Below are 13919 nucleotides of genomic sequence, written 5' to 3'. Positions count from 1 at the left end.
TAAAAATATCTATACAGAAAGCAAAACAGAGGAGCTACATAAAGCTGCAGTATTTATAGGAAATATGCTTAAGAGTGATTAGCCATAGAAATAACCAGATTAAATTGTTTTTCAAGATTCAGTTATTCCTCTTGGTTACTACTGGTAGCTTGATTTTGATTTTAAGAGTGGTTTGTGTCACTTCTCTTAAGGAAATAGTGACAGAATTGCTCTACATGGGCATTGTGATTTTACCTTACCTTTTGAGCTCTTGTGAGGTTCAAGGGATTTGTTAGAGAAAAAGACTTGGGTTCCCCTCCCTTGCTTCTTGTTGAGATCATTTTGAACTCGATTCAGGCATGAAAGAAATACTAATCAGTCTTTTAGACCACAGAGAAACTCCCAAGAGTATAGTATACATGTAAACTCTCTTATAAATATGAATATCATAGTTTCTGAGAAAAAAAGCCGCATGAGGTAAAGAAGTTATATTCCCTCTTTCAAGTATGAAGATGAACAAAAGGTTTTACCTGAAGTATGGAGATTGCATAAACCTTGGAAAGGCAGTTCTATAATCTAATCTTGAGTTGTTGTAAATAGGACTTTATAGTAGATCTTTTTGTGTGTGTGTGTGCATGAAAGATGATTGTCCTGAAACTTCTGTTCCTTGTTCCCTGAAAAATGCTTTTTCTTTTCAGGCGAGTAAAAAGATTTTTCTCTGCTCTCACATGAGAAAAGTTTAGCCATAGTGAGCAGAGGGCAATGGGAGACAAATAGAAAGCTCCCTGGAATATTTTAATATGGATAACTTCATTCTTTCCTTCTGATAAGCATCTGAATCTGTGAAGAAAGTCAAAAGTCTGGCTTTGCATATCCTGGATAGGGCCTGGGGGTTGTACTGTATGGTCACCAGCTGAGCTCCAGGGCTGAGCCTGGCTCGTGCCATGGATGAAGGGAGTCTCCGAATCTGTGCTCTCAAAAGGGATAATTTTGGTTATCCTCCCATCTGAGACCTGCTAACAGAAGGTCTGTGTTTACTCTGCTTGCCAGCTATTTTGCTTCCCATTCTCAGATACACAAGTTCATGCCTTGAAAAGATATATTCCTTTTTAAAGAACTCTTGCACTGGTTTCAGGCACATAAATCCTTTATTGTATGCTCTCCCAGGCACCTGAAAATGCGAAAGGAATGACTGATACAAAGAGAACATGAAATTTCTATTATGAAATTTTCTAACATGGGTAAGGAGTGAAATGTTCTTGAATGCATGTGATTTGCATCCAGAAAACAGAAGCCCTAATAATACACGTGTCAAATTAGTGTTAGAAATAGCTATGAAATGAAAAGATATAAAGATGGTATATAAATGAAGGTGACCTACTAATGAATAATGTGGGAAGAAAAGACTGACAAAGTGTTAATTGATCTGTCAAATCAGTGATGTAAGTCACTTGCATGGAGGAAGAGAAATTAGTCAGTGTAAATTATGTAGTGACCATCAAAACATCAGAAAGTTCACATTCCTCAAAGAAATGACAGATAGGAGATAAGAACAAATTATAGGGGAAAAAAAGTAAATATACCTTATCTGATTTACTGCTTGTTCCAAGTAGCTAGTAATGGTTGTTCAGATTATGCCTTTTAATGCCTGTTATTAGAAAAGGTGTTTGCAGCATCTATGTACCACAATAATCCTCAGTTCCATCTGTAAGTTTTCACAACTTCTCTATAGAGAAAACCAATAACATCTATGATGTCTGATCCATATCTGCCAACACTGAATGGCTAGTGAGTAGCTGAACTGAGATAAAAAATGAGTATGAATCTGAGGTCAGCAGGGGCTGGGAATTCCTGGGTCTCTGTTTAAAAAAAAAAATAGAGGATTTTTAATAGCAACTTTGTACTTTCTTACGTACTCTATCACAAAAAATAAATGATTATTTCCTAGGATGAGCTTTTTGTTTAGCTCTCATTCTGAAGGGACTGTTGTGCATCTATTGATAGGACTCTGAAAAACACAACCATTACCTTGGGATTTAAGAGGCATACAAGTGCCATAAAATTATAGTCAGACATTCCAGCCTGCAAGAGAGGAAAGGAATCTCACATGGCTATAGTCCCATGATTTATTCTTAGAAACAAAATGAAATGTTGAATATCTTTTCTTTTAGCAGTTATGTCTACTTTTCCTTTATGTTTTAGATCATAGCTACATCAGAATTCTTCATGATCTTTCTAAAGTTAAAATCAATATTTCGCTGTTTTGAAATGCATGCACAAATTCTCATTTTTGATGATAAGAAGTTATATGATATTTTGCCCACTAGAGGGTACCCAACATATTTCCAATCTTGCAGTAGGATGCATCAGAGGCTAAGAAAGTAATTAATATCAGATCAAAATATTGTTATTATATTTTTAAAAAATACCAGAGTCTATTTTTTATATAATACTTTGTGAAAAATAAATTGGCTTTCATTTCTTTCATTTTCTGCAGCAAATAATTTCCTCCAACTATAAAAATTCCAAGGGTTTTGTTGTTGTTGTTGTTGTTTTGTTTTGTTTGTTTTTTTTTTTTTTTGTGGTGGACTATCTCTACAAGATTTTGTCTCTTTTTAGTGTTATCGTAAGAGGTTGTGTTGTACTGAAATATTGAATGACATTTCTTGTGATACGGGATTTCTACTCCTTCCAAATGGGGAAAAAAAAAATAAAAATTGAAAGTAAATCCAGTTTTGGTGTTAATCTCCAAAACTTCGTGGTGTAGAATTTAATCTTATTTAAATATCCCAGCCCTAAGCACTAACCATTGCTGTGGTTTGTATTTCTGTACCTAATTTGTGACAATCCCTAAGAGGAAACAAAATCAATAAGGTCTCAAAGTATTGACAAAAAATTACGTTGGATCTTTTGTCAATTGTATACGTAACAGCACTGTTGCTGCAAAGCTCAGCTGTGTTTGCCTTTGACTTTAACAGGGGGAAATGGCAAAGTTCTGTCTCCCAAACTCAAAGCATTTAATAGACCTTTTCTCAGTCCATGGAAATTACTGGTGCTGTTCTTCAACATTAGTGAAGAAATATCTGTCCTTCCTATGAGTCTTTGAAGTGCACGGGTAATGAAATGAAGACAATTTCAGCCCAGATTCCTGTTGCGAGTTTGAAGCATTTTGTGTTGAAAAAAGATTAATCAAATTCAAGCAGGAACTGGCATCTCCTCTTAGATTTATTTAATTACTATTTCAACCAACTAAGGAAAAATGTGAATTTATGAACACTTGAAATCTTTACCCAAATGAGGCTTAAAAGGAGGCATGTATGTTATTTTAACCAGAGGGTAGTCAGTGTAATGCAGAAGTTAGTGAATGGGAGTGAAATTCCTCAGTATATATTATCATGGAATCAGAATGGACCTCTGTGGCTATAATGTATGCTGAATGTGACACGTGATATTGAGCATGTGTTTTGCAGTGATCTAGAGTACATTGTTCCTTGGATCCCAGAGAGTATGTAACACAAGCATTTTGGATAGAAAGTTCTATTAGATCATGATTTAAAAAAAAAGAAAAAAAAAAAAAGGATGCTTATTTGGAAATAGTTCTTCATTACATGCAGAAATCCACAGATGACTCTTCTGCAAAGCTTTTCTCATAGTGTTTACTACAAAAAGAACACCTGTTCTAGACATTTATTTCTGATTTATGTATTTAAAAAGTGTTTGAATCAGGGAACCTCCATCAACTGCCCATCTAGATTCTACCAGTACTCCAGAACAGATGCAATTCTGCAAAAAAGTTTTATCAAATTTTCTTTTATTTGTATTTGTCTCTGGGTTTCACTATTCTTAACAGCAAATAGAAACCCCAGCTCTTTGGAAAGGAAGCAATAATGAATTTATTGGTTTTCTTTTCCATCTGCCTTCATAACCTGAGATTGCTTCATACTGATTATAAAAACATATATTGCATTAGTGTCCTACAGAAAGAAAGAAGCAAACAAAAAAAATCACAGTAATTAAGCTAAGTTTCTTGTGAGACTCCTTCAAAAAGCGGTAAAGAAGTAAACACTCCAAGATTAGCTCAGGTGAGAGTGGGACAAAATTCCTACTGAGTCTAAGATATTTGAGTGTTCAAAGTATTTTTGTGCTCAAGAACTTGTGAGAGTCCATTACTACCAAGGACCTTTAAGTTTCACAATTTACCAAATAACATAAATGCAAAGCAAGAAAATGTGCTTCATTCTTCTTCATCTAAAAAGAAAATGACTTATTTTCTTTGTGCCTGGTGAATGTCATTGTATATGCTCGTTGCTAAATATCTTGTCTGAATTAACTTCCAGTAATTCAGTATACCTCAGTGCAACACTTTTGCACATTGCATTCAGGTTATTACCTGAAAATTGCATATTAGAAAATAAGCTTGTCATTTGCATTATCATATAATAGCAATTAGTCTTCCAAAAAGGGCTTATTTGAAACATATAATGTACATCAATGAATAGATCCTTGAATTCCTTATGAGATGGCCAGTGACAAAAGATCTAATTCTTGGTGACTGGAAAGCAGTAAATAGATTGTCTTTGACTTTTGTGAGAATTGGGTTAAATTCTACAGTTTTTACTGAATAGAGGAAAATGATAAAATTGTTAATCTCTGAGGTTCAGTAGCACCCAAACAAACTTTGATGAGTTTTATGCATCTAGTCCCATAGTCCTTATTCGAATTTTGTACATATTAAATCAAATACTGAATGAAACCCAAAGTCATATGCTTCAGCCCGCTCAACTTCCACTCTTTTATGCAGAAACAATTGAGACACAATTTTTAAAAGGTTTCATTATAATTCTCCAAGGTCTTTGTAGTTAAAGGCACACAATTTTACTTGTTTTGCTTTTTAACCCTCTGTTAACTCTAAAATAAAAAAGATGATTCTAAAATGCATATGCATGAGAACAGCTATCACACGTTCCTGCAGTGAGAGGGAGGGAATCGCACACAGTTTTTTTGAACATAGACATTTTATGTCTGCATGCCCATGCACATATTTGGGTGTTCTACTTTCTAAGTATAATGAAGACATCTGAGACTCAAATTATTTCCTGTAAATGTTTTGCACTCCATCCCTTCTGGCTACTTGTTACTGCTCCTGTTCAAGAGGATGACATTCCACTGCAACCAAAAGTATTGACAGCTCAACCCTCAATACCACTCATCACTAGGATGTGAGAAATGTAACGTTCTAGTATTAATGTTAACTGTATTTACTTATTTTTTCCAAGATATTTGTCCTACTTTAGTAGATGAATATATTTTCACTAAATACATGTATATATATAAAGGAATAGCAGTCAAGAAATTCCTCTGAACTTGGGTTCTAATAAAAAATAGTTGATTTCATTATTTTAGGAGAAAAAATTACAGCTATGGAATAATATTCTATTATCCTGTCCTTTTCTTGGTTTGTTAGCTGAGATGCAGTGCTACTGACATGATACTCAGTTCCTGGGAGGAACAAATTTGCTTTTAATCCTCAGCACGGATGTGCCTGGGATTTCTGCTTTATGCATTGCCAAACTCCACCCAAACTTTCTTTCCGTTCAGGAAGAGTCCTGAAGGGTGTATCCTGTGAGTTTTCCTGACACATGGCACTGGGCCAGCTTCTTCTTTCCACATTAACCTCTTCCTGCTGGAGTGCTATGTGAGTGAGGATGACAGACAGTTCATTCTGACAGAATTTGTTGTAGGAAGTTTACTTCCTGTAGTTTAGTACATAATAGAGTGCATATATACCAGAATGGCAAACTTTGTTCTACCTCAAACCTTGAATCTTATATATGGGTATAAATAAGCAACTTAAGCATTGAGTAATTTTTCCACCTTGTATTTTAATTATCCTTTTCTCATTGTTCTTTTCTGTCCTTTGCCATCCAATTCAAACCTATTTTTTTCCCATTCCATCCTGTCCTCTCCCATGTTTACAACAAAGGTTTATTTTCTGTACACTAAATTTCATCCCAGATACTTTCAGTCTCCTGAGGTTTCTGCTTTTCACTCCTGAACCTTCCCTTTCCTGAGTCTCACAAGATCTTCCCATCATTCATCTTATTTGTAACCTTTAGTTTCACCTAACCCCCCCTCCAGTGTATGTTTATAAATAAAACAGTGCTGAGACAAACATATACAAAGTGACAGAATAAACATAGTGATTCCCGGATAGAAACTTCCTCTTTACTCTCAATTTTTGTAATTGTAGATTGTGCCTATTGCATTTTTTTTAATTGCTAGAGTAAATTTGGAGAAGGAGCAGTGAACATATTTGTACCCTGTATCTTATTGTGACTTATGACAAATAAAAATATTTGGGAATAGGAAAGAAACTACAGCAGTTTCAACATTTTTACCTTGATGATTGCTGATGACAATCTCTTTTGTTTCTTTTAATTTTTATACTTAATGGGTTTTGGTATGTTTGTTATTTGTTTTGCTGACTTGCTCATTAAGAATGTTTGAGTGGGGCAAAACAAATTCAATATTTTAATAACTTGCTATCTTTGTTTTAACAGAACACCCTTCCAAATTAAAAATTTTCTGACTGATGTGTGTCCGTTATCCATGACATAATTCTATCTCTTAACTTATCTCATGCACAAAGAATGTGCAAATAATACTTGCATGGCTTACATTTTTCCAATTTTGAAAATTCTTTACTTTTAAATATTACGTGGAATTCTTTCATCAAAATTTCATCAATTGAAGTTTTTTTCTTATGTAGCACCTTAATCCAGGCACTCAGATAGTGTAATACCAGAACACAGAAATAATTTTAGAAAATTAAACTTTTGCCAGCATTCCTCACTTATGTTGCATACACATAAATGCATAAAACCAAGATGTTACCACTAAATACTAGCAGAAAATAAATGATCTGAATGTAGAAACAACTGTACTGTAGAGACTCTGCTGAGTTAAGTCCTTTGGAAGGGTTTAGAAAAGTATGTATTATTTATTTTTCAAAACACAGTATGTGTGAAGACAAGAATTTCAAGTGCTGAATGTTATAAGAGCATAAAAATGTTCTAATGGGGAAATTGAATCATGGAAGAAAAGTTGTTTTATGAAATGAATGAAAAATAAGCATGTTCAGTTTCACTGATATTTATAAATCATTGCAAAATATTTTTAAAAACATCTGTTTCTCCAAGCTGTATCAGCTTTAACTGGATATTCTGTTAACCCTCTCTCACTTTGCATTTTTCTAACAATTGATTTCACTATTGATTTTAATGTGTAATATCTGATATTACTATACACTCTTGCATTTTTAGAAATGTGTGGGTGTTTTATTATTCATAGCTTCCAAAGTAAAATCTGAGAGCAAATGAGCTATATGTGCACAAGAGGGTTTTGGTCAAATGGGTTAGCACAGATGAGCTATCAGAACTTTGAGTGCTTAACCCCTTGCTAGAGGTCAGATGAAGGCTGAATCAGAGGCTTGAGATCTTTAACAGTATCCCCATTAACTCTGCTAATGGAAATGAGAACAAAATGATTTTTTCTTCTTCAGTTCTTGGTGTGGCAGGAAAGGTAACATGTCCTTTCTTATATAGATTTTGAGAAATTGGCTTTTTCATAGAATCATAGAATCATAGAATGGCCTGGGTTGAAAAGGACCATAATGATCATTTCAACTCCTCGTTTCAACCCCCCTGCTATGTTCAGGATCACCAACGACTAGACCAGTCTGCTCAGAGCCACATCCAGCCTGGCCTTGAATGCCTCCAGGGATGGGGCATGCACAACCTCCTTGGGCAACCTGTTCCAGTGAGTCACCACCCTCTGTGTGAAAAACTTCCTCCTAATATCTAACATAAACCTCCCATGTCTCAGTTTAAGACCATTCCCTTTTGTCCTATCACTATCCACCCTTATCATTTATATAACGACGATATATCAGTTGTTCCCCCTCCTGTTTTTTTCTTGGTGGGTTCTTCATAAGTCTGCTACAGAAGAGATTGTTCTGCTATGCTTTATGAAGAACAAAGACACATCCATCTGTGTCAAGAATCATCTTTGGTTGAGATATCAAAGTGATCCTTCTCTGGGGAGAACAAAGTAAAGTAAAATAGTCCATGAAATCAGAATCCTAGAATTGTTTGAGTTGGCATAGACCTATAAAGGACATCTAGTCCAACATCCCTGCAATGAACTGAGACACCTACAGCTTGATCAGTTTGCTCAGAGCCCCATCCAGCCTAACCTTGAATGTCTCCAGGGACACAGTATCCACTACATCTCTGGGAAACCTGCGTCACTGCCTCACTACCCTGATCATAAAAAACTTATTCCTTATATCTAGTCTAAATCTCCCCTCTTCTAGTTTGAAACCATTTCCCCTTGTCCTGTCAGAACATACCCTGTTAAAAAGTCTGTCCCCTTATCTTTTATAGGCCTCCCTTTAGATACAAAAGGCTTTTCTCAGGTATCCTCAGAGCCTTCTCTTCTCCAAGCTGAACAGCAACAGCACTGTCAGCCTGTCCTCATAGGAGAGATGTTCCATCCCTTGGCACATTTTTGTGGCCCTCCTCTGGACCCTCTCAAACAAGTCCACATCTCTCCTGTACTGAGGACTCCAGATCGGGACACAGTACTCCAGGTGAGATCTCACCAGTGCAGAATAGGGGAGTAAAATCTCCTTCCTTGGCCTGCTGGCCACTCTTTTTTTGATGCAGCCCAGGATATGGTTAGCTTTCTGGGCTGTGAAGGCACAATACTGAGTCACATCCAGCTTGACGTACACCAGTACTCCCATGTCCTTTTCAGCAGGGCTCTGCTCTATCCTTACATCCCTCAGCCTATACTGATAGTAGGAGTTGCCGCAACCCAGATACAGGAACTTGCACTTATTTTCGTTGAAACTTCCAAGATTCTCCCAAGTCCACTGCTAGAACGTATCTAGGTCTTCCTGGATGGCATCCTGTCCTTCAGACATGTTGGTTTTACCACACTGCTTGGTGTCATCCGCAAACTTGAGGGTACGCTCAATCCCACTCTCAATATCATTGATGAAGATATTGAAAAGCATTGGTCCCAGTACCGACCACTGGGGGATACCACTTATCACTGATCTTCATCTAGTCATTGACCCACTGACTCTCTGCATATGATCTTGCTCTAAATATTCCTTGTTCCTTGTCCATTGAAGGGCCCACCCATTATATTCATATCTTTCCTGTTTAAATAGAATATGCTATTGAAGTCCAGATAGATGACATCAATGGCTCTTTCCTTTTCCATTGATGAAGTTACGCCATCATAGAAGGCCACTGGGTTGGTCAGGCAGGATGTTCCCATAGTGATGCCATGCTTGTTGTCTCATACCACCTCCCTCTCTTTCATGTGCCTTATGTAGTTGAATGGGACATTTTACAAGTTCCATCTGCAGTTTCTTCCCAGATAGGACATTGCATTTCTGTATATATGCATGTCTAAGGTTGTATTTTTAGTAGCTTCTTCTCTGAATTTTGATTTCTTCTTCCTTTTTTTTTTTTTTTTTTATTCCACTGTCTTGTTTTACCTTCAAGGAAAACTGGAGTGTTTACAAGTGAATGAATTGTCCATATTTTTATATATTTGTGGCTGTGGCTATGCCCTGCAGGTTTCACTGAGCTACATTTTGCAAGGGCTCTCTGCTTCTTAATATTTCACAATGTAAGCTCTAACTCAACATCTTTATTTTCCTTCTGGCTACATTTCCCTCTCTTCAGTTCCACTTGCCCACCCCTTTTCTTTTTGAATCTATAGTCCGTCATCAGCAACTTTTCTGCAGTCCTGCTGTTAGTAAGGTAGCTGAAATAATGGTCTGATATTTATATACATCTGCATACATATATATATATATATTTCTGTTCTGTTTACTGTTGGACCCTCTGTATACTTGGTTTTCTGTATACCACCAAAATTACTGTTACATTTCAGGAGGAGGGCAACATTATCTGATGCAGCTGCAGCCTTCAAGTCTCTACAGATTAAATCACATTAATTTACTGCAGGATCATTATAAAACCATTCATGGATGCTTGTATACTCAGAAATCACATTTACTAGCAGACTGAATGGATGAATGAAGAGGAAATTACAACTTTCTTCTCTGAAATCATAGACCTCTTCCACTTGAACAACAAGAGAATTTCTACTAGCTGGGGGCTATTGGGAGGCACACACTAGAGCTCCACATCTTTTCTATAAGGAACTCAATACATGTAGAATTTCAAATATTATTGAAACTCTAATCCTTGGGAGAGATTCCTGTAGAAAATTACAAGCAGCATCACGTTATCACAGAGAAGAGGTAGTACAGTCAACATCAGCAATGATCAACAGAAGTTAGAGAGAAAGGACTGAGGGAGAATTAAAAGACCCAAATATGACAGTAAAAGGAAATTGCACAACTGTGTGATTGGACTCTACAGTTAACTGAAGGATTTCAGGAGTAGAAAATGGTTTCTGAGTCTTGCAGAGGGCATATATATGGAGGAAGTTAAAATAAAATAAAATAATAAAATAAACCAACACCAAAATATAGTTTAAAAGTTGTGAAAGTTTTTTTCTAGGAGAGAAAGATTCATTATCATGTCTCAAATGAGATAGATATATTCTGCCAAGAATTTTAGAAAACATCTCTTTTCTACTTATCATTATATTGCATTCTGTAATTTAGAGGACAGTTTGAAAAGTTTTCACAATGACTGTAGGACTTTGAAAACAAAACGAAATGAAATCCTTGAACTAGTCATATTAGATAACTTGCTATCATTACAGGTCTTCATTTGGCTAACTAATCAAGAGAGGAGTGAACAGCTGACTCACAGTACTGGTAGGGAATGAGGAAGAACCCAGTGGCAGATTGAGAAATTTTGATGCTGTTCTTTTTCTACGCCAAGAAGATTGAAAAGTCATGAAAGGGCTATCAGGGAAAGTGAAAAGTTGACTGAATGTGAAGTAGCTGTCAGAGCAAAATTGAGAATAATAATAACAGTATGCACACATCCTGATCCAGATAGGGAAAAAGTTCAATTGAAGCTTAAAAGATAGCTTTGTAACACCATCTGTGGAGCAGGAAGATGTCCCTCAACTTAGAAATAAAACCTTCCAGACATAGTTAACTGGTTTCATAGAAGTATTGCCGAAGAAGCTACTGAAGAAGTACATTTATTTTTATATGTATGAGTAGAATCACAAAATTGTTTGGGTTGAAAGGGACCTAAGTGTTGCTTTATTATGAATCCTGGAGGATTCTTGAGATTCATTAGAAATGGGAATCTGCAGATCTTTTTATCGGCCATCTGTTCCGGTTTTGGGGTTGTCACCTTGTTGGTTTGTGAGGAATACTGTGTTGAGTAGGAAATTATAAATACAATATTAAAATTTGTAGAATGTGTTTTTGTGATTAATAATGCAGATGAGTTTCTTTCCTCATTTTAAAATCTGTTTCAGGAAACAATTGAAGTCTTTCATTCTATTTTGAAGATGTTTGTTTCTTTGAAGAAGGAGTAGTCTTTCTGCAGATCTAAGCTCTTGTTGACACCACTGATTAATTTACTCCAGATCAGGACCCATTTTCTTACACCCTCTTCACTTGATTTATTATTTCTCTTTTCAGAAATCTAACATGAACACCTCACAAAACACTATTTACAGAACTGTCAGCTTTTTGTGATTTAGACAATGTAGGCTACGTGTTCCGTGCAAAATACATTGACATTGTTTGTTTTTTTGTTGTTGTCTTTTTTTCAAACATGCAAAAGAATAAAATACCTTATTGATGTTTTTTGCAAAATGTTATAGAAGCAATTACATTTTGCCACTATTCGCTTTTATTAAGGCAGAATAAACATAAAACTTTGAAAATCTTCAAGTCAAAATATGCTTTAAATGTAACAGCTCAGTATTTGAAACATCCAAAGAAATCTAGGAGGGGGCAGTAGGGGTTCTCATCGTTTGCAGAGGATCGTTTGCATGTGGGCACAACACATTTCTCATTAATGTTAATTGGATTTATAAGCCTGCATCAAAGGAGGAATATAGGCTTAAAAGTAACATTCAGTCATGCTCAGATCTCACTCCTCCTTTGGCATTTTGCACATTTTCCTGGTGTTTTTCTCAGACTTTGTTTTGAACTAAACAGAAGTTTACTGTGGAGCATAATGAGACATGGTTTAAATACTTTATTGAGGTCAATGTAACTAGTATTTCTCAGAGACACCTGTTCTTTCCTGACCGTATTCTGCATGTTTTGTAAGATTTGCATGTAGGAAATTGTTCTAAGTTACAGGAATAAATAAAAAGATTTCTGCACATTTGCCCCCAAAACACCATCACTCTAATTTCATCAGAAGCAAAGGAGCTCTGTGGTTTCCTTAGCATCCCCTTACCCACCAGCACATCCCTTTTTCCCTTCTGTATTCAATACTAGAAACCAACAAAAAAAAATGCAGTAATTAGTTCTTCTAGACCAACAATACTATGTCTTCAAATAAATGGTACAAAACAGCAATGCATCTGATTGGGAGTATAGTCAGGGCTTCATTTTATGTACCTCTATATATAGCTATACAAGCATATTGTGAATCTTCAGTAGCTAGGATCACACCAGATTAACAGTAATATTTATTTATATTCCCTAGGCAAAGTGAACCCCAGGTGTCCCAGTCCCAGGAGCAGGACAAAATGAGGGCACTTCTGCGTGGCCATCAGCAGGCAGCTAACCACAAACTCTGGTTTGCAGCATGACAAAGCAGAGAAGAACTCTTTACTGGCAACTGCTGACCCACCTTATCCAGTAAGTTTGTTCACAAGGTGGGCTACTTACACACAGAGGTGGTTGTAGGCATAACAGCTGCTGATACCTGCTCTTTTCCTCTATCCTGGGATGAGAAATCTATGCAAGATGAGTGCATTTTGTATTTCTTTCCTTCCTCCCCTCAAATAAAATTTCTGACCTTCAGTATGTCTACAGCTGTTCCAGGTGTACTGTGTTACTGTGTAGGTAACACAATTTCCACAAGAAGTTATGATTTAATGCAGCTAGAAAAAGTAAGACAAAGAAAATAACAACAGACCTACACATGTTTTCCATGGGCTTTGGACTAGAAATAAATTTTCATTATAAAAACTCTTGTAAAGACCCTCCAGTTTCCTAAAACTTTCCAAGTTAAAAGCATGTTGTATGGGAAATTCAGTAATATTGACCTGGAGAATACACTGACCTCTTCTTCTGCAGACTTCCTTACACCTTTATAAATTTAAAATCACGAGGCACGTTTTTTGTCTCAAATGTTTCTTGCTGTTTGGATCCTCTATGCATGACGTCTTTTCATTCTGTTGAAATCAAACCTCCACAATGGCTAAATAACAGCCCTAGAAAGCAGTTACACCTATCTAGGGCTTGTAAGGATTTGTAGGTATTTAATCAATGTGATAGCTGTCTGATTTATCTTTTATAAAAAACAAATTGATCTTCCAATGCATTTCTTGCAAAATGTTGTCTTTAATCTTTGTCAGAGTAGAAAGGGAATATAGGTAATGCGTTGCATGTATTTTAGAATGAAGCCTGATTGTGTAAGTAGACATCCTCAGAATTGTTGCTGCACCATACAATGCTGTTTTTCTATATTGTTATTAGCAAAATGATCATACATATTTTTCTGTCCACAGACTTACCTTTGATCAATTTATACTTTTGGCATGCTTGAGGTGCAGCCAATCAAGGACTGAATACCATATCTCTATCTATTTAATTCAGTCTACATTCTTTATGTAACGTAAACAAATAAAATTATGAACTGCTAACTTCCTGCGGTCCTGCATGTGCCAAACACCTCAGCTTCTCTTATTCTGCTACTAAGTGAACCTTGATTCTTTGACAGCTTTGTGTCTGAGCTTTC

The 13919-nt window shown here is 36.1% G+C and overlaps 1 long non-coding RNA gene across 1 annotated transcript in view; it reads left to right on the top strand.

The window, feature by feature from the left end:
• Positions 1 to 12979, top strand: part of LOC107053297 — a 136942-nt gene extending 123963 nt beyond the window's left edge. Inside the window, exon 5 of the long non-coding RNA XR_006939074.1 lies at positions 12660 to 12979. This is a non-coding gene — a long non-coding RNA (uncharacterized LOC107053297). The remainder of the gene's footprint in view (positions 1 to 12659) is intronic.
• Positions 12980 to 13919: the final 940 nt, after the last annotated feature.

The sequence above is a fragment of the Gallus gallus genome, chromosome 4, assembly GCF_016699485.2.
Source record: "Gallus gallus isolate bGalGal1 chromosome 4, bGalGal1.mat.broiler.GRCg7b, whole genome shotgun sequence".
NCBI classification, from domain to species: Eukaryota; Metazoa; Chordata; class Aves; order Galliformes; family Phasianidae; genus Gallus; species Gallus gallus.
The sequence above is the reverse complement of the archived record's forward strand: the minus strand, read 5'-3'. Positions and strand labels throughout refer to the sequence as shown.